The sequence below is a fragment of the Bubalus bubalis genome, chromosome 4 (genome assembly GCF_019923935.1).
Source record: "Bubalus bubalis isolate 160015118507 breed Murrah chromosome 4, NDDB_SH_1, whole genome shotgun sequence".
NCBI classification, from domain to species: domain Eukaryota; kingdom Metazoa; phylum Chordata; class Mammalia; order Artiodactyla; family Bovidae; genus Bubalus; species Bubalus bubalis.
Genome location: NC_059160.1, coordinates 48,664,990 through 48,691,926, shown reverse-complemented (window position 1 = coordinate 48,691,926; position 26,937 = coordinate 48,664,990). Strand labels below are relative to the sequence as shown.

General features: G+C 44.5%; 1 protein-coding gene across 2 annotated transcripts in view; it reads right to left on the bottom strand.

The window, feature by feature from the left end:
• SYN3 (synapsin III) overlaps positions 1 to 26,937 on the bottom strand; it is a 484,704-nt gene that overhangs the window by 354,055 nt on the left and 103,712 nt on the right. The window lies entirely within an intron of this gene.

Here is a 26,937-nt window from a genome sequence, read left to right as displayed (position 1 = left end):
ATGTCAACCAAGGAACATATCAACATGTAAAACCAGGTTTATCTAAACCTGGGAAACGTTTCTAAGAATTTAAGTACCACTTCTAACAAATATCTAGCATTGCTGATGTGTGGACTACTGTTTGGGGACCACTGGTTAAAGCCAATACCAGTTAAGCATACATGAACTTATTTAATCCTTTTAATAGCCCCAGAAGTTAATTAGTAAATTGTTTAGGACATGGACTTTGTTTGAAGTCCTGGTTCCAACATTTAACAGCTGTATGATGCTAGATCAAATTGCCAACATCTGCTGGATCATGGAAAAAGCAAGAGAGTTCCAGAAAAACATCTTTTTCTGCTTTATTGACTATGCCAAAGCCTTTGACTGTGTGGATCACAAGAAACTGTGGAAAATTCTGAAAGAGATGGGAATACCAGACCACCTGATCTGCCTCTTGAGAAACCTATATGCAGGTCAGGAAGCAACAGTTAGAACTGGACATGAAACAACAGACTGGTTCCAAATAGGAAAAGGAGTCCGTCAAGGCTGTATACTGTCACCCTGCTTATTTAACTTATATGCAGAGTACATCATGAGAAACGCTGGGCTGGAAGAAGCACAAGCTGGAATCAAGATTGCCAGGAGAAATATCAATAACCTCAGATATGCAGATGACACCACCCTTACGGCAGAAATTGAAGAGGAAATAAACAGCCTCTTGATGAAAGTGAAAAAGTTGGCCTAAAGCTCAACATTCGGAAAACTAAGATCATGGCATCTGGTCCCATCACTTCATGGGAAACAGATGGGGAAACAGTGGAAACAGTGTCATACTTTATTTTTCTGAGCTCCAAAATCACTACAGATGGTGACTGCAGCCATGAAATTAAAAGACATCTACTCCTTGGAAGGAAAGTTATGACCACCCTAGATAGCATATTCAAAAGCAGAGACATTACTTTGCCAACAAAGGTCCATCTAGTCAAGGCTATGGTTTTTTCAATGGTCATGTATGGATGTGAGAGTTGGACTGTGCTGAAAGCTGAGTTCCAAAGAATTGATGCTTTTGAACTGTGGTGTTGGAGAATACTTGAGAGTCCCTTGGACTGCAAGGAGATCCAACTAGTCCACTCTAAAGGAGATCAGTCCTGGGTGTTCATTGGAAGCACTGATGCTAAAGCTGAAACTCCAGTACTTTGGCCACCTCGTGCGAAGAGTTGACTCATTGGAAAAGACTCTGATGCTGGGAGGGATTGGGGGCAGGAGGAGAAAGGGATGACAGAGGATGAGATGGCTCGATGGCATCACCGACTCAATGGACATGAATTTGAGTAAACTCTGGGAGTTGGTGATGGACAGGGAGGCCTGGCGTACTGCAATTCATGGGGTCGCAGAGTCGGACATGACTGAGCGACTGGACTGAACTGAACTGACAATCCTAGAATACTAGTTAAAACGTTTGTGCCTCTGTTTACCCATCTGTAAAAAAGGAGGATGACGATGATGATACGTACCTCATATCTAGGAGGACCGAATCTACCAACACAGGGATGCCAATGTCTGGCACACGGTGAGCCCTGACAAATGGTAGTTATATTAGCTAATCACTGGGGCTGACAGGTAAGTAGCACTTTATTTGTGAGATAGGCCAAAGTTTCCACAAATATTTTTTTTAATTGCTTTAGTATCTTGAAAATAGACCATCTCATGTATATGGGACCACATACAGCAGCCCTGCTGAAAACCCACACAATCCCTGATGCTTTTGCCCCAAGACACTGGCTTTGTAGCCATTGCCATGTTGTTGATCCACCACCACTGTGCATACTCTTTTATCCCATGATCGCTTACTGTCCTCAGCAGGTCCATCTACGGCAGAAGTTCTGTTCAGTCCTTTCCTGTACCACTGTCCAGCAATGAACTTCAGATATTTTTCCACGACTGCATACTTCAAAGTCTTCTGTATACTGTTACGACTCTTGTATTTCTACTCAGCATATCTTGGAAATCACTTCGTATCAGGACAAATGGTATTGATCAGTATCTCATTATAAGGCTGTGCCCTAATTTACTTAACCAATTCTCTACAGAACAACAGTAAGGTGTTTTCCTAATCTTCAGTGGTTAACAAACATTTCTAAGAATGAAACTAATCTTAGCATTCACATAATGTATAACATCAACTGCCTGCCATTAATTTTGAATGTACTGTAGTGCATACAAGGGCTTATAAGAATTTTTGTACCTGGAATTGGGTGCAAGAAAAGTATTTGACATTATCTACTTATATATTATGTATGCAAGAACATATAAGCATACATTTGGCTGCAAATCACAGCTGTGACGAAAGCAATAAAGAAAACGTATTCCTCACATTACTGAGGATGGGCAGTCCAGGGCAAGGGAATCAGAGGTTCACTGTCATCCTTAAGGACTTACATATTTCATGTCCTTCTACTTCATATTCTTGGGGACTTTTGTGCTCATACTGCCCCTTCATATCATCAGTGAGTCACTGTAGCTCCCAAGTTCCCACTCTTATACCTTTGAGAAAACCCCCTTCCCTCTGTTGCTTTTAAGAAGCTTGGTCGAGTTTCCAGCATCCCCTGGCAGGTGTCTCTCTGACCTCAGTGGTCAAAGCTGCATCTCAGACTCTCTCCTAAACACATCTCTCTCAGTGGGAACAGAATGATCATAACTGCCTGAAACAAATCAAGATTCATCTGCTGGGACTAGAAGGGGCCTATGCTTCCCTGAAGTACATGGCCAAGATCTGGATAAACACAAGATTTACGAGGCAAGAAAGAAGGCAAGCAATGAACAGTATACACACACCTTCTGAAGCCTTCATCTTCATGGATGACCATACATTGTTCTTTCAAAGAGTTCACTCATAGGATTATGTGTTTTAAGAGAACAACATTGTTAAGTACATTTACTCTGATGCATATGGATAAATTTTAAAATGCAATGATAACTCTTAAAATCTGTTTTAAGGCTTTTAACAAAGTCTGGCAGATCTAGTGGTACAAAGAACTCTTGACTTGGAATGAGAAAACACAAGATCGACACGCTGCCACTTCTGACCCACAGAGACTGTGAGATAACAAATACCTATTATATTACATCAATAAGTTTGTGGTGGTTTGTTACCAAGAATAGAAAACTAATACATATCTCTCAGTAGTTCATGCCTTTTCATCACTGAAAAGCATTCCATTTTGTGGGTATACTACATTTTGTTTATCCACTCAACAGTTGATTTGGGTTGTCTCTAGTTTCGAGCTATTATGAATGAAATTTCTATGAAAATTCTTGTACAAGTCATTTAGTAGACATGTTTTATTTCCCTTGAGAAAAAATGTAATAGGAGAATAGTTGGATTATATGGTACATATATATTTAACTTTGTAAGAAAGAGCCAAACAATTTTCCAAAAAGGTAGTACCATTTTACACTCCCATTGGTAGTTTTTGAGAGTTCCTGTTACTCCATATCCTTGCCAACAGCTAGTATTGTCAGGCTTTTTAATTTGATATTTCATTATAGTTTTTATCTGCCTTTTCCTGATGATTAATGATGTTTGGCACCATTTCGTGTGCTTATTGGCTCTTTTCTATAAATTTTCTTTTGTCAAATGCCTGTTTAAATCTTAAGGAATACTGCCATCCCATGAGATTGTTTCAATGAGGTACCATTTCATGCCAGTCAAAATAGCTGCTATCCAAAAGTCTACAAGCAATAAATGCCGGAGACGGTGTGGAGAAAAGGGAACCCTCTTACATTGTTGGTGGGAATGCAAACTAGTACAGCCACTATGGAGAACAGTGTGGGGATTCCTTAAAAAACTGGAAATAGAACTGCCATATGACCCAGCACTCCCACTGCTGGGCATACACAATGAGAAATCAAAAGAGACGTGTGTACCCCAATGTACATTGCAGCACTGTTTATAATAGCCAGGACATGGAAGCAACCTAGATGTCCATCAGCAGATGAATGGATAAGAAAGCTGTGGTACATATACACAATGGAGTATTACTCAGCCATTAAAAAGAATACATTTGAATCCGTTCTAATGAGGTGGATGAAACTGGAGCCTATTACACAGAGTGAAGTAAGCCAGAAAGAGAAACACCAATACAGTATACTAATGCATATATATGGAATTTAGAAAGAAGGTAATGATAACCCTGTATGCCAGACAGCAAAAGAGACACAGATGTATAGAACAGTCTTTTGGACTCTGTGGGAGAGGGCAAGGGTGGGATGATATGGGAGAATGGCATCAAAACATGTAAAACATCATATGTGAAACAAATCGCCAGTCCAGGTTTGATGCATGATACAGGGTGCTCGGGGCTGGTACCCTGGGATGACCCAGAGGAATGGTACAGGGAGGAAGGTGAGAGGGGAGTTCAGGATGGGGAACACGTGTAAACTCATGGCGGATTCTAGTCAATGTGTGGCAAAACCAATACAATATTGTAAAGTAAAATAAATAAATTAAAAAAAAGAAAATAATACATATATAATGTGGTTGATATTTAATAGACACCAAAAAAAGACAGTTATTATTATTTATATACCTTTTAAGAGGCAGAGTTCTAGAAGTCTATAAAAAGCCCATAGAATATACTTTAAATAATATATCCTAGATCCCTGTCCTGAAGAAGGCGGGGAGGAGAAAGAGAGAGAGGTAACAGAACAGAGAAGATTGAGCAAGGATGCAAGAGGCCTCGGGATCTGAGCTGGAAGACTTCAGGGGCAGGAGGTACTGCTTGGTTTAGGGATGATCAGGAGTTTTGCCTTAGAGATACTGAGGTTGAATGGAAAGCTGGCATCCAAGTAGCTTCATTGCAGAGTTTTTAACTAGGGTGAGTGCTGAGACCTGCCATCTAAAAGGGTGCCAAACACCTCTATTTAAAGCAGCAGAGATCTGAAGCATTTCATTAGCCCTGCAGTCTCTGGGGGGTGGGGAGCTGGAAAAAAGAGCTAAGCATGTGCGAGGGGACATTATAGGAAACCTGGAACAACTCTCTATCAGCAATGCTAAAATTAGCACATCTCCCTCCTCACTGCTCCTCCGGCATCACCTCAACTTTCTCACCTTTACCCCAAGATCCATTCCTGGGCACTAAACACCCTTGCTACAGGGGGTCTTGAAAGCTTGATTTTCTAAAGCCTCTGAAGAAGGGTAAGGGCAGTGACAGTGTCCAGCAAGTTTCTAAGGGCTAAATCTCTACCCCCATCAAAGGAGAAAGAAGTTTTATAGGGATTTTTCTGTTAATCAATATGACATGTGCTTTTTTAAATAAAGAAGATACCAAACATCACAGCAACATATAAAGAACAGGGTAAAAGTATGCAGTAGTCCTAAGGTTCAGAGATAATATTTATATTCCAATAGTTTCCTTCCATATTTTCAATATGTAAATACATATACTTCTAAATAAAATGGAAATTATACATCTATGCCATCCTATAGTCTTTTCAATTACTGTTCCACAGGGATCTTTTTTGGCTAAAATGTAAATAAGTAGACCTTTTTATTGATTACATATTATCTTGGTGCCTATCTAGATTTTTAAAAATTATTACATTCAGTCCTGGGAAGAATGTCTATCTTTTTGAATTTTTAAACTTTTTCCATACCTAAAGCCTTTAGTAGGGAACTTAGAGGGTCAAAGACTATAAACATTTAAAATTATACTGTCCTCTAGAAAACTTGTGTCCCTGGTGATTCAGTGGTTAAGAATTTGCCTTCAATGCAGGAGCCACAGGAGAATGCGGGTTCAATCCTTGGGTCAGGAAGATCCCGTGGAGGAGGGCATGGCAACCCACTCCAATATTTTTCCCGGGAGAATCCCATGGACAGAGGAGCCTGGTGGGCTACAGTCCATAGGGACACAAAGAGTCGCACATGACTGAAGCGACTTGGCATGCACACTAGAAAACTTAATTTTCGCTTTTATCAATAGTGTATTGGAAGGTCAATCTCCTCTACCTTTCACAACATGAAGTCGATATTTTAAATCTTTCTGATTCTAAAAAAAAGTCTCCTGGTTTCCTCCATGTTTTCTTTGGTAATTATTGAAATTTAGCATCTTTTCACCTAGTGTCCACAGGTCATTTCTTCTTTTTAGTGAAGAAGATGTATATGTTTACTTATATTGGGATATTCATCTTTGTTGATTTATTAGAACTAGTTATATATGAGGTAGTAATCCTTTGCCATATTTTCAGTATTTTCTCCAAATTTTTTATGTCTCTGAGGAGGCTTTTTCCCCACAGGGAACTGTGGTGGTAGCCAGGAGGTGTTTTAACTTTCCTGGCTCTTCCTCCCACTGGAGTAAGATGTATTAAAGCTTCTTTGTACTTCCTGGGGTGAAATGAAGCTAACACCACTTGAAATCCAGCCTCTTCTAAGTGTGTGTGTCTTCCTGTCCTGTGGAGGGTGGAATGCTGGGAATGTCTTTCCCTGACTTCCTTGCAGCTAAGATTTTGAATATAAAGCAGATTTGACTAAATGAAGCCCTTGCTCAACTTTGAAAAGCAGAAGTGAGCTGCTCTTCCTCAGCCTGACTCTTTTTGAGCTGGGACATCGATCTTTTCCTGCTTTGGGACCCGAATTTAGGCTGGAATTTACACCATAAGTTTTTCTACTTTTCCAGTCTTTGAATCAAGGTGGAACTATACAGTCAGCTTTCCTAGGTCTCCAGCTTGACGACTGCAGATCTTGGACTTCCCAGATTTCATAATCACGTAAGCCAATTCCTTGTTTTATATGTAAGTGTATATATATGTATTTATATACAATATATATTTATATATACAATATTTGTAATATGTTGTACATATTATAAAATGAAATATATTATATTTGAAATTGTTAGCTGCTCAGTTATGTCTGACTCTTTGCAACCCCATGGACTCTAGCCTGCCTCTGTCCACAGAATTCTCCAGGCAAGAATACTGGACTGGATAGTCAATCCCTTTTACAGGGGAATCTCAATATTTATGGATTCCTCCTATTGGTTCTGTTTCTCTGGAGAACCCAGACACTGGGGTATTGAACCTGAGAACAAAATGCCAACATTTTAAGGACAAGTGACAGAAAGACAAGAAGAGCCTGAATCCTTGACAGCAACTTCTCTTACTCTCCCCATCTGGAACACCTACATCTAGACCCTTATTATGTGAGAAAAAGAAGTGTCTTTACTGCCTGCGCTGCTACATGTCAAGTTTTCAGTTACCTGCAGTGAAAACATTTCTGACCCACCCAATTATCTCACATCTCTAAGCCTCATTTCCCCAGGTTACACAATGAGAAAAAGAACAGAGAAGGGAATGACCTTAAATGAAACTCACAGCCATGTCCCAGTGCCTCCTGGCTGCAGGGCTCCGAGCTTGGGGCTCCAGGACAAGCAGCAGAGTTAGTGCCTGAGAGCGAGGACTCTGGGGCCAGATCACCTGGCTCAGAAGCCCAGATTCACCATTCACATACACACACAGAAACATTTCTTAGCCACTCCAAGTGTCAGCTTCCTTGTTTTTAAAGTAGAGATCCTAACAATATGTTTGATAAGAGTTGCTAGCAAGATCAAATGAATTAATCCATGTAAGGCACTTAGAACATTATCTGGCATGTAGAAAAATGCTCAGTGAACATTATTCATAGCTAAGAATTAGACATGGGTCAGCTCTTGGGAGTTTAGAGTCTAGCTTGAATATCAAGAAATATACACATTTGAATATGACTCAAACTTTAAAGATGCACATTCATGATTGAAAAAAGGAAAAATTTTTCTTTCATTCTTAAGTAAACTTAGTACCTTCTTGTCACAAGAGATAGGAGGTTAAGAGCTGCCTTCAAGGAAGATTTACATAAATTAGTGGATGACAAAACCATAATAATATGTCAAAGAAAGAAGCACAGTATTTTGGGATCACTCCAGGATTTGAATTAATTGTACTAACATGAAAGTGAAAATGTCAGTCACTCAGTCGTGTCCGACTCTTTGCAACCTCATGGCTGTAGCCCACCAGGCTCCTCTGTCCATGGGATTCTCCAGGCAAGAATACTGGAGTGGGTAGCCATTCCCTTTTCAAGGGGATCTTCCTGACCCAGGGATTGAACCTGAGTCTCTCATACTGCAGGCAGATTCTTTACTGTCTGAGCCGTCAAGGAAGCCCAGAAATATAGCAAAAGATAATACTGCATAGCTGTTTTTTTTTTAGTTTCTAAATCATTTTTATGAATTCACACAACTTTGTGAGAAAGAGGCAAATACTACATAAAATTTGCTCTGAACCTGACCCCGTTTTGCTCCTCACCTCATTAAATAATGAGCATAATTCTCATTTTACAGATGAGAGGCCACAGGTTTATTGTGAGGTTCACACGAGATGATGCAAGGGAACATGCTCACTCTCTAACTTTTCTAAAACAGTTTTTGTTTTTTTTTTTAAAGTGCATGAGATTATCCCCATGTGAAGACTCAGAGATCATAAATTCTCCAGTGGTGTCCTACCTCCACCCCAGGTTCCTGGAAAGAGCCCTATATTCCTCTGATGGGCCCTATTTAATATACTTCTCTCCAGCTTCTTTGGCTGTGGGAACTGCCCCTCGGAGAACTCTTTCTGCCTCTCTGGGTTCTCTATAAACACTCCATCTCTTAAGCTGGGGAGGTTGTGAAGGATGTACTCCTGACCCTACCCCGACAAGCCACCTGCCCACCCACAGAGCACCCGGGCCCCTCAGGAATGTGAGCTCCGGGACCTGGCTCCAGCCTCTGTGAGACAGAAGTCAGAACCTTGCCTTCTTCTCCTCAGAGGCCCTAGATTCTTGAAGCATGAAACTCCCTCTAATCGTCTGAGATCTGAGGCTTGGGAAGCACCATTGATTCAAGGAGGCACTTCTTCCTGAGCCAGGCTGCGCTGCAGGATGCTGCTTTAGGGTCATTTCTGCCCAGGACGGGGACCCTGGCCTTCCTAAAACAGAGCTCTCAATCATGACAAATCCAGTTTACACATAGAGGTTTCACAGGATGCCTTGAAGGGCAGGGATGGGGAACCTGCTTCCACCTCTCCCCTCTTGCAGAAACAGCAGCAGGGAAGCCAGTTACACACAGATTCAAATGGGTTGAGAACACAGGGTCTGGAGCCAGCCTCTCTGGGCTCAAATCCTGAACCAGCCACTTTCTAGCCCTGTAAACTAAGGCCAGTTACTTTCATGCTCTATGACTTTGGTTCCTTTTGGGAAATCAAGAGAATTCAGTACTTACTTCATAGAATTAAGAGAATTTGAGTTCATGAAAAATGCCAGGTGTGTAGTGAGCGCACAATGAATTTCAGCTATTTTTATTATTTACCCTGTGATTTTTGAGTAAGTCTTGAACCTGCGAGGGCCTATTTCCTCATTCATAGGATGGGGATAGTAACATGTCCACAGTCACTCGCTTTTCTCCCTTTGGTAATACTCATCACTCTTGTAACTACACACCCAGTGTTTGTCCACCTGTCTACACAGCATATGCTTGCAGCAGGGTTTAGTAGAGTATCTAGCACATAGTAGGTGCTCAAAAGAGTCACTGAATGAAGGAATGGTACTGTTGTCAGGACTGGATGAAATGAAAGAATACTGAATTTGCTTTCTGTATGTGTGTGTCTGAGAGGGAGGGATATGGGCTGTCAAGCAACCTGGACCAGTATCCCAGCTTAGTCCTTACTATCTGTGTGACCACAGGCAAGTAGCTGACCTCTCTGAGTGTCCTCAGCTATAAAATGGAGACAGTGATATTGACCTAGTTAGGAAGATCAATGAGGTCAATTATGGTTAAGCATTTAGTTCTGTGTGCAGCACATAATAGGTGGCCCACAAGCAGCAGCTCCCCTCCCTACTTCTCTGCTTTCTATTGACTGAGCCAAATACACAATAAAATGATATAAATGAACATTTATTGAGCACTTACTGTGTGCCAGGCATTGTGCTAAGAGCATCATACACAGTGCAATGGTTTTGCAAACAGACTTAGGAGAAAAAAATCTTTTTGTAAGCAAGTGTGGAGTTAGGGAATTGAGGCATTTATATGCACTTTCACAAGATTGAGAAAATGTTAACTGTCTCCATCAAAGAAAGAGCATATGTATAAGAAGGGAAGAGCTAGTCCATGATGGAGATTATGGACCCACCACTGGCCCTTCATGTGGCTTTATCCAGGGCAGCTCTGAGTTTATCCACATAAGCTTTTGTTTGGAAAAAACAGGATTCTGCTGCTTAAAACAAAAATAAATAAGTAAACTTGGAAAGTCCTCATATAATGGAAAGAACACAGGCCTGGAGTTGAAAAACCTGGCTTCCTGTCCTGGCCCTGACACTAACCAGTCTGAGACCTTGGACAAGTTAACTCCCCTATTAAGCCTTAGTCCCTTTATGGGTAAAATGAGGAGGGGAGAATAGGACAACTTCTGAGGCCTTTTCCAGCTAAAACATTCTGAGTGTGCCCTTCTGGCTCTTTCTCCAATAGAACTTTCCAATGAAAACTGAGAGACCAACACATGAAGATGGACTTGAGTCAAGAGAGGGTGGAAATGGAATAAAAAGAATCTTAAGCTGCCATTCAGTCCAGGACCATCTCATGGATCCTTGTTCTGAGCAAATCTTCCTTCATCTTTTTTTGATGAAGATCATCAAAGAAGATCATCTCTCTTTCATCCTGGTCACTGCCAAATCTCTAGGCATATTTCCTCATAACATTCCGTTCATTCTTTAAAAACCAGTGTCAATGTCATGGTAATTTGTTCATTCAATGACTAGTTATTTACCATCTACTATGTGCCAGGCACTCTTCTAAGGCATATACAGTGAACAAAACAAAATTCATGCCCTACACATTTGAAATGGGGACAGCATTTGTTAAGCAACCAGTCCTTTCCATGTTGTTGTTCAGTCACTCAGTTGTGTCCGATTCTTTGCGACCCCATGGACTACAGCACACCAGGCTCCCCTGTCCTTTAAGATCTCCCGGAGCTTGCTCAAACTCATGTCCATTGAGTCGGTGATGCCATCCAATCATCTTGTCCTGTCATCCCCTTCTCCTCCTGCCTTCTATCTTTCCTAGCATCAGGGTTTTTTCTAATGAGTCAGCTCTTTGCATAATCATACCATTACATTTTAAATCACATGTTGACCTCCCTATTAGACAGTAAGCTTTACTAGAGCAATGGCCAGAGCCAGAGAATATGTAGCCTGCCTCTGAAGAGGCGTCTAGAGATCCCTGTAAGAACTGGGAGTCTGCAGCTTAGTCGGGACAGATGACAAGGGAGCTGGCGGCTATCCAACTCTGCTCTAAATTCCCCGCCAATGGTAAGGGAATGATGGCATATTCCATTGGCCCACCCCGTCCTACCCCGGTTGTTGCTGTTCCCAAAACACATTTATCTTGCATGGGGCATAGGGCTTAGTGCTTGAGATAAACTCTTGAGCAAGACACATGCAACCCTTGAGTCCAGGGAAGTTCTGGGAGATAAGCAAGGACAGAGCGCATTTGAAAAACAATATGATGAGTGTACTCCCTGCAGTCCCCAAATCCCAGGCTGGGCCAAGTTGAGCGGGGAACATAGCCAGTGAGGGCTTCTAAACCCGATTGAGTGTTAATACAGAGTCAACAAAATGGTTGGGAGTTGGCCATGCCAGTGATATTTTCTAGGTGTGAGGTGGTAAAACAGGTTTTTCATGCAAGATTGGTCAATATCTGCAAATCACAACCTTACGGAAAGTAGTTATTAGCCCATTTTTTGGATGAAAAGATTAAGGCTCAGGAAGTACCTTATGTAGGTCACTCTGCTAATAAGCATTAGAGCTGTTCATTCCAAAGCATTCACACCAGGTTCTGGGAATAGAAGCTTTTACATGACATGCAAAGAAGAGGATGACACAGCTGGTGGGCAGATTTACAGGCCCAGCTTTGAACGGAAGATCTGGTACCCTTATCCACTATGGAGAAGTTACTTCCTCTCTCTGAGCTCCAATCTCCACATCTGTTGGCATCTGCTGTAGGATCATGTTCACTTCTACTGGCAAATACAACACATCTGAATATGCTCCAATCAGAGGCTACAAACCAGTAGCATGGACTAAATTTAGCCTTTGGAGGCAAAAAGAGCCAATGATTTTAGATGAATGTTACAGATGAGGTTTAGAGTGGTTAAGAACTTGCCCAGGCTTGCATAGCTAAAACGTGATAGAGCTAGGACTTTGGCAATCTGGATCCAGCATCCAGTCATAAGCAACACAAGTCTCTACTGTTCTTCAAGTGCAGAAAAGTGGCAACTGACACTCAACCTCTACATCTGGGCGGCATTAAGGAGTGGCAGGGACCATCGTGAACTACAGGGTCTGTGCTTTAACTAAGGAATGCTCCTGTGATGGATCATGGGGAAGACTGGTGAATGTTTTGTGTCTCAGTGTTCTTCTCTATAAAACTGGGATAATAATTCTGCCTGTCTCATAGGGTTAATGTGAAGACTAAATGAGTTAATGTGCCTAGCACACAGCAAACATTACCTAAGTATAAGCTGTTAGTATTGTTACTGTCTGAGGAGTGACTCTTGTCTTAAACATTCATAATGTCCATTTAAATATGGTATGGTAAGCTGGGCACACCACTAGGGATCAATTTCTGACAGTATCTGAGGCCATTTCCTCCTCCTTCTGAGCAACATAGGGGCTCCTGGAAGGGTTAGGAATAAACAAGATCTCCAGGACACATGCCACGAGCTCTATGCATTAGCAGCAGCTTCCAGAGCTGGCCACAGCAACCAATCAATGAGCATGGTTACCATTGGCCTCTAGGCGGAAAAGAATGTGAGGTGCAATGGGCAGCCTTCCAGGGACCCAAGAAGGGAGGCCTCATCCTTTCAGGATGTCCCTGGCTTCAGATAAAACCCTTCCTGTGTTCCAGTTCACAGCTGGCAGGGCCATCGGCAATGACTGATTGCAAAGGATGAGCTGTTGAAAAGATGTGTGTGTGAACCAAACGCCAGCTAGATCAGGCAAAGAGTGCATTCAGGAGGCTGGGAGGAAGACGATCATCTGCACAATGGTTTGTTTTGCACCTATTAAGGACTTGGCCCTGGGCCAGGCATTCAGGAGGCAGCGAGGATAGTAACAGTAGCAGCTCACCTGTATTCCCCCCTTCTGAGTCCTCTAACAGCTATGATCTCTTGATCTTTAGCACAATTATATGACACAAACAGGCCTCATTTCCTGCACTTAAAGATGGGTAACAGAAGAGACCTGTTCAAGATTGCGAAGTGTAGCAGAGGCGAGATACTTGGCCAAACTTGTTCTCAAGCTTGCTCACTTGGGTACCCAGCTGGGCTATATTTCCCTGCAGGCCGTGTGTCTGGGTGCATCCACGTGACTGAGTGCTGGCCAATGGAATAAACGAAACACTGGTAATAATGACGTATGGCTTTGCTAGGCCTGGCCCACAAAAATCCTCACAGCAGTCCTCCACTTTTTTTTTATCCCTTCTTGTCAGTTAGCAGATGCAAATGCCTGCAGAGGATCCTGAAGACACAGGGATGATGGAGCCACATGATGGAAGGGGCCTGGCTGGCCTCCTAAGTAACTCGCTGAATGTGAGGAATGCGCTTCTTTTGCATTAGGCCATCTAGTTTGTTTCCCCACTATAATCAGTCTACCTTATATACACAAAGAAAAACCAGAACTTGGGTTTTAAAGACATTCTCCTCTACAGCTGGTAGTTTTTTCTACCCCATTCCAAACAAGCAAACAAACCTCCTTATGGCTGTAGGGTCTTTGGATTTTACCAAGCACTTGGATGAATAATGGGCAGTTTCCTTCTTCCACGCAGCTAACATCTGGGCTGTCTCTCATGTTGTGTAGGAAGCTTTCAGATGAGTTGCTTTCCACAAAGGTGGTAGTCAATATATTTTAGGTGAGTGGCACCCATACACAGTATTATTCTAGCTTGAGATTTCATTGAGCCTACAATCTAGCTGGAAGGATGAGAACCATATCTGCAAAACCAAGAAACATCCTAGAGGGTGGGCCATACATAGTCCAAGTGGTAGAAGAGGGGTGAGCAGGCAGGGGAGATCTCCTGGTCTCCCCCAACCCACCTCACATCCTTGCTTGTCTGTAAACACAGGTACACTCTGACAGTGTGCCAATACCTGCTGGGTGCTCTGCCTCCTTACTGCATTTAGTCCACACAAGAGCTCTGCCAAGATCCAAGCAGTCCATGGATATTGAATCTCTAAGGCCCCATGATCTGTATACTACAGAGCCCGCAATCCTCCCCTTGTGCCTCTGCCCTCCTTTCAGGCACATCTCTCTCCCCAGCTTCCAGCTGCCCTTGAAGGAATGGTGCTGGTTATCCCTCTAAGGGCATCCTGGCCTTTGACAATCAAGAACCACAAAACCAGATCTCCTGGGAACACCTCGGTTTTCAAGGCGTCCTCTGCAGAAGAGTCCCACATTCAGCTGAAGGGTGTAGCAGAGCCCTCGATACACAAGCTAGGAAGTCCCTGAGACAAGAGGGCTGAAGGTTTGCACAGCTGGAGGCCCCGGGGAAAGGTCTGGCGGCAGCTGAAACTAACTGACCCCATCTGGAAGCAGAGCCTCCTCAAGGGACACGGAGGGAGGAAAGGAGACAGGAAGTGGCTGATCTGCTTGTTCTCAGGAAGCTGCAAGGCCTGAGCGATGCTGTTCCCTGGAAACCATAGATCTGCTGTTTCTCAACACGTGCTCCTGGGACCCCTGCATCACACTCACCTGGCAAGCTGGAAAAGAGGATTTGGGAGCCACAAACATAATGAATCCAAATCCTGGGAAACAGGAATCCACATGTTAGACAAGCTCGCCAGAGAGTTCTGATGCTCAGTAAGGTTTAAGAAGAGAAAATGTCACTTTACTGAAACAGTTCTAGCTAGTTCTTCCTTAGATGCCCTCCTCATTTCTGCCATTTTGCCCATCAGTGACTCATAATCCCAGGAGCAATATAATACAGAGGTTACTAACTACTGAGTGTTCAAGAAGTGTACCATACTCTTCTAAACACCCTGTATGTGTGTGTTAGTCACTCAGTTGTATCCGACTCTGCAGCCCCATGGATTACAGCCCACCAGACTCCTCTGTCCATGGGATTCTCCAGGCAAGAATACTGGAGTGGGTTGCCATTCCCTTCTCCAGGGATCTTCCCAACCCAGGGATTGAATCCAGGTTTTCCTGCATTGCAGACAGATTCTTTACCGTCTGAGCCACCAGGGAAGCCCCTAAGGTCCCACAGGGCAGGTATTAATATCATTGCTCTTCCACACCTACTGCTCTCCCTATGGGTAGCTAATGATTATGCATGCTGTCAACATGCCAGACACTGTTATCTAAGTGCCTTACAAATATTATTTTATTCCTCATAACCTCCTTATAATGGAAGGATGATTATCATCCCAATTTTGTAATGGTAACCCTAAAGCACAGAGAAGTTTCATAATTTGTCCAAGGAAGGTCAACATAGCCAGCAAAGGGCAGAGCCAGCATTTGAACCCAGGCAGCCACATTCCAGAGGCCACACCCTTAAAAAGAGGTTCAGTTCAGTCAGTTCAGTCGCTCAGTCGTGTCTGATTCTTTGTGACACCATGGACTGCAGCACGCCAGGCTTCCTCGTCCATCACAAACTCCCGGAGCTTGCTCAAACTCATGTCCGTCAAGTTGATGATGCCATCCAACCATCTCATCCTCTGTGGTTGGATGTGGGTTTTTGTTTTTTGTTTTTGTTTTTGTTTTTTTTTTTTGCTAAAAATGGGTTAGCAAACTACAACCCACAGGCCAAATCTGGCTAAATCCAGCCTACCACCCATTTTTATAAGTAAGATTTGATCAGTACACACTTACACTCATTCATTTATGTATTGCAAATGTCCACTTTCATGCCACAACCAGAGCTGAGTACTGGAGATTGAGACCAAATGGGCTGCAAAGCTGAAAAAATTTGATACTTGGTCCTTTACAGAAAAGTGTGCTGTTCCCTGCCCTTATCGACTGTGGACTACCCTGAGATCATCATGAGTGTGCAGAGTGTGAAGGTATCCCCACAGTTAGAAGGGAAATGTCAACCACAAATTGGCACTTGCCAAGAGGATTTGCCAGCGACTGAACAACAACTTTGCCAACAAAGGTCTGTCTTGTCAAGGCTATGGTTTTTCCCATGGTCATGTATGGATGTGAGAGTTGGACTGTGAAGAAAGCTGAGCGCCAAAGAATTGATGCTTTTGAACTGTGGTGTTGGAGAAGACTCGTTAGAGTCCCTTGGACTGCAAGGAGATTCAACCAGTCCATTCTGAAGGAGATCAGTCCTGGGTGTTCTTTGGAAGGAATGATGCTAAAGCTGAAACTCCAGTACTTTGGCCACCTCATGTGAAGAGTTGACTCATTGGAAAAGACTCTGATGCTGGGAGGGATTGGGGGCAGGAGAAGGAGACGACAGAGGATGAGATGGCTGGATGGCATCACCGACTCAATGGACGTGAGTCTGAGTGAACTCCAGGAGTTGGTGATGGACAGGGAGGCCTGGCGTGCTGCGATTCATGGGGTCGCAAAGAGTAGGACACGACTGAGGGATCGAACTGAACTGAACTCAACTACAACAGTAAGGGCATTTGCCATCAGCCTCTGCAGAGATTGAACCCTGTGCTGCTGCAGCTGCCGACCTTCAACACCCTCTGAGGGGAATTCAGGGTGGGGAGTGAGGCAGTGTGTGCGAGGGATTTAGTGATTTTCTAGATATGAAGAGATGCAAGGATTGGGATCACGCAATCAGTTCCTGAAAATATCTAGCCACCTGAAGTTCTGTTCCTATGTGTCTCTGATAAACCATAACTTTCCAGCTCTGCGTGGCTGTATACACCCTGTACTGCCATAGGTGCCAATGCCTCCCGCCTGGCCCAGGGAAAGTACTCCATTAATATTCAGTGAGTGAGCAGTATGAGCATATCATACTGTGGTAAGGCCAGTCAAGTCTAGAGAAACAATTAGGTCGACCCCACCTGGGAATGTCCAATCTTTCTGTTGCACTTATTACAAGACTTTAGAGGTCTCCTTGCCATGATAACCTGTCCTATCAGCCTAAATTAATTTGAAGGTTTAGAGTGTTCTGAGGATGTCTTGATTGTCTTTGATACCAGTATGCTGCCCATCCCAACTCAGAGTATCTCAATGGTCTCCATCTAAACCCTCCATTCTAAGGGTTAGTCTCAAACCCAGGCTAAACTGCTTTGCCCTTGACCCTAGAGATCAGGGTCCTCAAGCCTTAAGACCTAGTCTTAATCAAAAGAATGATGATTTATAAGTTTGAGAATGCTGGTTAAATTCTGGCTGCTTCTCCATCATTCATGTGACCCTGAGCAAGTTTCTGCACATCTCTGAACCAACCGCAAGCTTCCTAATCAGTGCCATACAGTTTACTGCAGGGAGAGGACTCCTGCAGAGCTGCCCCACCACACAATAGGCCTCAGAGGATGGGCCTGATTCTTTTATGATGATGATGGAGACAGTTTAGAAGAGCTGTCTGCCGAAAGACCCCAAATCCATTATGCATGTTTTATCTTTGTGCTCCCAGGGTCTTGAATAAACAATGTCTTCATCCAGCTTTTAAAAGACACTAATTCCGCCTCAGAGTAACCATCCCCTCCCACCCCAACTGAAACTTGGCCGGCTCTATGCCTGGCTGCTGGCCTGAATTTCCAAACACTGTTGGTTTAGCATTTCTCAAATGTGCCCCCACTAACACTAGGAACCGGTCAGCTCTCCCTCCTCTCTGAGCTCAGGTCTGACCAGCACGGTGAGAGGTGCAGCCAGAAGTGCAAGGCCAGCCTGCCCGGCTCCCTCTGTGAAGCAGGGCGGTGCTGGGGTTCGTCTGCCTGGGACTGGGGGCACCTGTCAGCATTTTGCATGAGGGGGTGCACGCAGGGCAGATGCAGACACAAGCGGTGTGCTCGGAGACCGGGAGAAAGCGCAGTGGAATGAGGGGGGTATGGGAAATGTGAACAAAATATATTCTCCCAGTTGGCACTTGAGGGGAAAAAACAAGACCTTGAACGAGGCTTAGCAAAAAGCCACTACTCTGGGAAGCAGGAAAGAGCTCTGCCCTGGCAAGCTCTCCAGCTCACTCGCTGTGTGTCTTTGAGCAACGTACCTGCCCTTTCTGTGGCACTTTTACTTAAAGATAAATGGATTAGACTCAGCCACATTTTAAAACTCTTGCTTGGCAGCAGAATTCTTTTTCAAACAAAATTTTACTTTGAATTTTAATATAGAAATAGATGAAAGTGGGATTGATTCTTCTGTATAAAGATGGCAGGAGTAGAAAAAGGGGGAGCTGGAATCCTGCCTGCTAATAAGCCTTGCTAATAATCTGAAAGAGATCAGGAGGGACCTCTGTGGAAAGGGTTTGAGAACCATATGCCATGATAGATGATCTATAAAAACTTCAAGCGCTGGCAGCTTCTGATTCTGGCAGCTTCAGCTGCTACTGCTAATAACAGTAATTGTTATTGTTGTTAAGTCGCTAAGTCGTGTCCAACTCTTTATGACCCCATGGACTGCAGCACGCCAGGCTTCCCTGTCTGTCACCATCCCTTGGAGATGGCTCAAACTCATGTCCATCAAGTCGGTGATGCCATCCAATCACCTCATCCTCTGTCGTCCCCGTCTCCTCCTGCTCTCAATCTTCCCTGGGGTCAGGGTCTTAACGGTAATGGCTTTTATTTATTGAGCACTTCCTTTGTGGTAGGGCTGGACTGGACTTCTATCTTATTTACTTTGAGAGTCAATAGAGACTCCTGATTCAGAGCCCTGATTCAAATCCCAGCTTCACCAATTTAGCAGCTGTGTGACCTTGGGCAAGTCCATTAATCTTTCTGTGCCTCAGATTCTTCATATGGGAAATAGATTGTTCTGAGTATTAAAGCAATTAATCTCCACAAAATGCTTAGAACAGTGCCAGGTACATAGTAAGCAACCTATGTTAGCCACTTTTCTCACAACTAAATAAATTGTTATATCTAATTTTTATAAGCACCACTCTGTTTCACAGATGAAAGGAATTGAGGCTCAGAGAGGTGAAGAGAGTGCCCCTAGGTCACACAATTAATAGGTGATGGAAGGAAGACCTGAATCCACGTCTGCTCAGCTGTGCAGCCTGTGGTCTTAACACTCAGCCAAAACTCTAGGGTTCTTGACCCTACAAGTAAGGGTCCCGTTTCTAGTATTTGCTTAAGGACTTCTGAGCCTAGAAGGAAGGATATTTAAAGGTGGCTACAGTAATTTATGCTTGCAGGAGTTCTGGTGTCAGTAGGGTTAGAGTCTGAACACCCTACTGAATGCATATTCCAAGCAGAAAAAAGGCGTTTGGTTGCCAGAGCCCAGGGCTAACTTACGGTCTTTATTAGAGAAAGGACATAGGCAGCCCCAAGCTAGAGCACAGAAGAGCGGAGAACTGGCTAACTTTTACCCCTCACTTGGAGGGCACCAGATAGGCCTTTGAGCAATTCACAAGCTGTACAAGGTTACACAACGACCCTCACTCTTCCCCTGCCTCAGCATTGGGTGGAGAGCAGCTCAGGGAGAGACTGAATTTGGCTGGATGAGAAAGATAAAGACTAGTCTCAGCCCTGCCCTGAAAGCTCTGGGTGAGGCGAAGGAGCAAGGGGGCCGCACAGTCAGGAAGTTCTGCCGATTGCGCAAAGCAAATGCAAGCCACACAGTCACTTTATCTCTTTGTGCTTCCTTCTTTCTCAGAACAGAGGGTGGCAATAAAAGATGGCTGTATGGCTCTCTCCGGGTAGCTGAATGGGAGCCAAAGCATCATATGGTGACCAAATGCTCTGACTGCCCACTGCAGAGCTGCTGCTGCACATTATTAAATGGCACCAACCTCTCCCCTGACCCCTGATCCCTGGAAATGAATAGCCACCCACCCACCCAGAAAGCCCCAGTATGCTGCCACCAACAGAGGCCCAAACACTGGCTCCAGCATTAAGAGAAATCAGAGGGCGTGGCATGGTTGTAAAAATCTGGCCTTAAATTCAGACAGAGCTGGTACAAATGGCAACTCCACCCCTCATGCACAATAAGACTTTGGGTTCAAGTCTGAACCTCTCTGAGCCCCAATTTCCCATCCCTAAAATATAACTTATGTACTGACCATGCAAGGAGGATATAAGAATTATCTGTAATAAATGCAAAGTGCCCAGTATGGTACCTGAGACACAGTAAGGGCTTTAAATTAGCTATATGCATAGTGCCTGCACTTATTCAATGAAGACTGACTCCCAGCCTGCTGAGAACCAGCCACAGTAAATATGATGGGGGAGGGTTAAGTTGTTTCCCTGAGTGCCACTTCCATCTGAAGGGTGAGCAGTTTTCTAGGTGAAATGGGGAGGAAAGAACTTTCCAAGCAGAGGGAACAGAATATGTGAAAACCTGTGATGGGAAAGAATAGGTGAGGGTTTAAGAATTGTGCAAGAATTGACAAGGCTGATGCAGAGAGAGCAGGAGGAGGCTAGCAGGGTGGGCAGGGACAGACCACAAGAGCTACAGTCAAGATTTTGGTCTAAGCGTACATGGAACATATTGAAGGGTTTTAACTGATGAAGTGACACAGTCAAATCAGTGTTTTAAGAAGCTCACTCTAAAAAGAGTATATGCTGTATGATTCCAACTTTATGACATGCTAGAAAAGGCAAAACCATAGAGACAGAAAAAAAAGATTAGTTGCCAGGGGTTAGGGAGCAGAGAGGATGAATAAGCAGAGCACTGGGGATTATTAGGGCAGTGAAACTGTCCGGTATGATGCTATAATGGTGGATATATGTTATATATTCATCAAAACCCACAGAATGTATGACACCAAGAATGAACACTAGCGTAAACTATGGGCTTTGGGTGATAACGATATTTCAGTGTAGCTTTGTCAGTTGTAATAAACGTCCCACTCTTGTGGTGGACGTGGATAATGCGGAGACTTGTGGTGGGGAGGACAGGGGGCATATGGGAACTCCGTGTACTTTCCTCTCAATTCTGCTGTGAAGCTAAAATCTCTCTAAAAATATAAAGTCTATTAATTCAAAAATAAATAAAAGAGAAAAAAACTCAGTTTGGCTGTGGTATAGAGCATAGACTGGAAGCCAGCAGGGGAGACCGCAGAGTTAGGTTTTTCTGTTGTCTTGCTGGGTTCCCTGGGGACAAGTTACATAAGCCGTGAGAGCTCCAGTTTCTCCGTCTGTGGTACAGGGACAAGAATATAAAGTGACACAAGGTACAGCACATGCGTTGGGTTCACTCTGGCAGGACGTGAAACAATGAGCTCGATGCTGGGAAGACAGTGTCAGGACGCAACGCTCTTTGTGGGGGGACAGTGGGTATCCTCTGATGGTGTTCCGTAGCAGGTAAAAAGTCTCAGTGTCTACTGCCAGGGGCAAAAGTATTTATAAGGATGTATGGCCCAGGTCTAAAGCTGTGTTTCATGCTTTGGGGGAAATAAATTATAGCAACAGCGAAGATTTATTGACTACCAACTACATCAGTTCAGTTCAGTTGCTCAGTGGTGTCCGACTCTTCGCGACCCCATGGACCGCAGCACGCCAGGCCTCCCTGCCCATCACCAACTCCCGGAGTTTACCCAAACTCACAGTTTACCAAACTAACTACATCACAGGTCCTATTATAAGGCCTTTTACGAATTAGTGCTTCTCTTTAGGACCTACTATTATCTCTGTTGTATCTGGGCAAACTGAGGCCCAGAAAGGCCCATCAGCTTGCCCAATGTAAGTGACAGAGCTGGTTTAAAATAAAATGAAGGGGGATTTCCCTAGCGGTCCAGTGAATCGGACTCTGCACTTCCATTTCAGGGGGCACAAGTTCAATCCTTGGTTGAGGAACTAAGATCCTGCATGCCACATATCACAAACAAAAAAAGTAATCAATTAAAAAAATTAAAAAGATACAAACCCAAGTTAATTGTGGAAGTAGGTTGTGTAAGCATAGAACCGTCATGAAATGGCATAAAACAGATTAGCTGTGACCAAGGACCCAATCGTGGGGGAAGCATTATGGTAGAGCCCTTAACAGCCATGAGTTTTGAATTAGCCTTCCTAGATTTAAATCCTGGCTCCTCCACTTTCCATGTGACCTTAGGCAAGTTGTTTAGTCACTCTGTGACTCAATTTCTTTATCTGTAATATAGGAATAGTAACAGGCCATACAGTTTTTAATCAATGTTTGTTTCAGAATAAAGAAGGACAATAGAAACTTCTAAAAGAGCAAGGCTGGGGTTTCAAATGGGGGTGGGGCTCAAACCTGGCAACCAACCCACAGTTATCAAAGACCACGATAGAGACTGGCAACGACGAAAACATGACCTCTGCCCTCAAGGACCTCCCAGTCTGGGTGGGAGGATAGGTACAAATGCAGAAAATAACAAATGGCAAGATGTAAGAATCAGTTATTCAAACAAAATGGTGCTAGTCACCACGCTAGCCAGTAGGAATGCAGAGACTGGCAAAACAGACAAGATCCCTCCCCTCAAAGAGCTTATAGGCAGGGACCACAAACAGACACAGCAGCAGTGCTGACTGCTGTTCATTAAAATACAAAGCAGGGAGTGGCTTAGAGATCCACAAGGGAGGTTATTTCAGAGAGGATGGTCAGAGAAGGAAGTGGTGGCATCTGAGCAAAGCCAAAAGTCGTGAGGAGTGAGCCATGTTTATATCTGGGAGAAAGCCACTCAGTTGTGTCCGACTCTTTGCGACCCCATAGACTGTAGCCCATCAGGCTTCTCTGTCCATAGGATTCTTCAGGGCCACCAGGGTCCTCTGTCCATGGGATTCTCCAAGCCAAAAATACTGGAGTGGGTTGCCGTGTTCTCCTCCAGGTGATTTTCCTGACCCAGGGATTGAACCTCCATCTCTTATACCTCCAGCATTGGCAGGTGGGTTCTTTACCACTAGCACCACCTGGGAAGCCCTTCCCGGGCTGAGAATAGGAGGTGCAAAGGCCCTGAGGCGGGGAGAATACATGTGACCTGTTTAGAGAATGGCACAAAAGAGGAGGATTGGTGTGGTTGATGGGAAGGAAGGGGGAGACAGAAAGTCTAGACTACAGGGGCCTACAGAGCATAACCACGACTGTGAACTCCACTCTAAGAGAGATGCGAAGAACTCATGGGCTTGGCATCTGATTTAATTTCAGAAGAATCACTCTGGCTTCTGTGTGGAGAATGGATTGAATGGGGCCATGGTGAATTAAAGTGTCCTCAAATTCTTAGCTGCTCCTTTCATCAACTGGGGGGGTCTCATTAACTCTAATTGCCCCTGGCCCTGTCTCTGACCACTAGCATGTGGCAGAAGTGAGGCTATGGAGCTTCTAAGTCTGACCTGTTCAGATATTAATATTTACACCTTCTATCCTCTTGTAACTTGTCCTTCTGTAAAGCAGCTGCCATATGAGAAGTCTGACATCCTGAGACGACACTGCTTTGAGGAAGTGCAATAGCCACGGGGAGAAAGAGGGAACAGGTGGAGGAGCATCGAGGCACCAGAGACATATGAAGGTGACAGGACTGTCCAGCCCAGCCAGCCAGAGGCCAGGCACAGAACTGCCCATCCCCGCCCGACCCAGATTCCTGACCCACAGGCCGCAAGCAAATAAAACAACTGAGGTTTTAAGCCATCAGGTTTGGGGGCAGTTTGTTACACTGCTACTGATAATTGAGACAGAGGCAAGGAGGCTAAGGAGAAGGGTACTGCAGAAATTCGGGTAAGGGAATGAGGCGATTTGGTCTAAGGTAAGAATGGTGGTGTGTGTGTGTGAGTGTGTGTGTGTGTGTGTGTCAGTCGCTCAGTAGTGTCCAACTCTTTGTGACCCCACGGACTGCAGCCCGCCAGACTCCTCTGTCTACAGAAATCTCCAGGCAAGAATACTGGAGTGGGTAGCCTATCCCTTCTCCAGGGGATTTTCCTGACCTAGGGATGCAACCTGGGTCTCCTGCATTGCAGGCAGATTCTTTACTGTCTGAGCCACCAGGGAAGCAGGAATGGTGGAAGGGAATAAAAAGTGCTGACGTGAGAAAAAGTTACACACCCATTATCACCATCAGGAGCAACTCAGGGGTCTGGAGACCCCATACCCATCGGGCACGGTGCTGCCTGCTTTCTCTCTGCTTTCTCTCTGCCGCTCCCTCGTTCAATGAAGGGTTGATTGTCCAATGACTGACTTCCTTGTTAGAAACTTCACTTCCATCAAGACAAACACTACAGAAGGTAAAGAGATATTGTCCAGAATGCCCCCCAAATAGGCTTAACAGCATAGAAAAGCTCTTTATTAGCAAAATGAAGACATGTCCCAGAAAAACTGTTCATCTTAGCCTAACATCTAATGTGTATGCTCTACTTCATAATTTAGCAAGCATGCTCATACCCATTGCCTCTTTTGATTCTATCTACTGTTCTATGAAGTCAGAAATGCCACCTCAAACACAAATGAGGAAACACACTCAGAAAGGAAGCAATTACTATTCTATAGCCCCATAGTCAGAAATCAGTAGAGCTTTGAACCTGTAACTTCTCTACACAAGTTCAATTTTTTTTATATGACTGTTCTAAAATTTCCACACTTATTTTAAAACCATACAGATTAATATCAAAGGATCATTCCGTGTTAGTTGTCTGCTTGCAGCTCTTCTTCACAGGCTAGCTGTACAATGGATTTTAACGCAGAGTCCTTGGACTCCTGGTCTTGAAACCTTGTAGGTAGAGCTTGACAATAAACAGATTCTTGGGCCACACCCAGGAAACAGACTTTCTGGTAACGGGGCACAAGCATCTGTGTTTTAATAAATAAGCTGGAGTGGGGAGAGGAGTCTTAAATTATTCTCCTTCATGGGAAAGGCTGAAAGTTACTGAACTGCTAGGTCAATCAGCCCTCAGGAAGCAGACAGACATGCTTAAATGAAGAGACAGAGTCTGACATTTAGCAAACTGTAAATGGATTGCTCCTCCATGCTGTCTGGGTGAGGAAGGGATACTAGACAGTCTCCTCCTTCCCCTCCACCAGACTCACCCTGGGAGTCAGGAAAGGAAGAGTGTGCAGGACGAGTCGTGGGGTGGGAGGGCGAGGAAGGGGCAGGCTGAATACCAGCAGAGCACCCACTGTTTCAGGCATTAGCAGACTTTCCCATTTGGCCCTCAAAGTAGGCAATACTTCCATTTTACAGTTGCAGAATGTGGGAGTCAGGAAGTGAGGTTACTTGGGCAGTCATACAAACAGTAAGTGGGGAATGCAGATTCAAAGCCAGGGCCACCTACCACCAATGCTAGTGTTGCTTCTGGTATCAAGTTCTGCCACGCAGATGGAAGGGTAGTGTGATGTGAAGACATCGGAGTCTGAACCCCACACTCCTGCTCATTCACTTTGTGACCACAGACCTAGGTAGGCCCTACCCTTCTCAGAAAGTATCCCTTCATTTCATTAAAAAAGGGGATCAAATTACCTGCCACTGAGGAGTTCCCAGGTACCCAGCAGCTTGTTAGTAAAAGGTGATTGCTTCTGAAGGCAAAACAGAATGCCCAAATCAAAAGGGTGAAGTGAACATTGGGCAATTTCTCCCCCCTAGATGGTGTCAGGCTGGGAGCAGGTGCCCGGGAGGGCGGAGTGGACTCAGCACTGGAGCCATTCCTGGGAGTGGCAGCAGCAGGTGGGAAGGAAGGTGCGTGTGGGGAGGGCAGGGGCTCTCTGAGGGCCTCCCAGGTCTCTTGTCCCCAGTTCTATGATCCTGGGAAGCAGGAGCCACACTGTTTTTCCCCATCAGTGCACCGCTCCCTCTCCTGGGGGAGTTGGCAGATCTGCAGCTGGCCTGTTGGCTGGAGACGCATGGGCAGCGGAGCCTGGCATTTCTTTACAGGCTCTCACTGTCTCTCTCTTGTGCTGCTTTCTTCCCGTTCCCACGCCCCACCTCTGCAAGTCCCCAGGGATTCTGCTTTCTCCTGCAGTGCTGAGGGCAAAGGCCCTGGACGATGAGATAGACCGGGCCTTCCCCCTCCAGGGCTGCTCCGCTGGGACCCTCAATGCCTCATTGTCTCTGGCCTCCCAGACCCCATCCCCTCCCGGGGAGAGAACGCGGTGGGCGGTGTGCTGGTCAGCAAGTCCATGCCTGGTGCAAGCTGGCTGGCGTCCTCTCACTGGTGAGCTTTTTATTTTGCAAAGTTGTGGGATTCTTATTCATTCGAAGAGTCGGTCAGTCTTGAATGCCTTCAGCAAAGATTTCGGCACTGTGCCAGGTGCTGGGGGTACCGCTTATAAAAAGAGTCCTTAACCTGATCCTCAAGGAAGGTCTAGTTAGTGGGAGGCATGAGAAGTAAATAGCAATTACTAATCTCCTGAAGTGATCACAGTAAGGGATGAGCAGTAAAGGCAAGAACATGTTAGTTAAGGGCTGTTTCATTCCTTCATTCACTGAACAAATAGTTACTGAGAAACTGATATGCGACAGGCACAGTTCTAGGGGCTGGGAATACAGAGGAAGCAAAACAAAGTCCCCGCCTACATGGTCTTCTCTTCTAGAAAACGATACAATAAAATAAATTACATAATAGCATACCTTATCTATATTTGTAATATAATCAATACATTATATAATCAATACAAATATTAATATACATTATAATAATTATAACATTAACATTATTAATGTGCTTCCCAGGTGGCACTAGTGGTAAAGCACCTGCCTGCCAATGCAGGAGACATAAGACATGTGGGTTTGATCCCTGGGTCAGGAAGATCCCCTGGAAGAAGGCATGGCAGCCCACTCCAGTATTCCTGCCTGGGGAAACCCATGGACAGAGGAGCCTGGAGGTCTATAGCCCATGGGG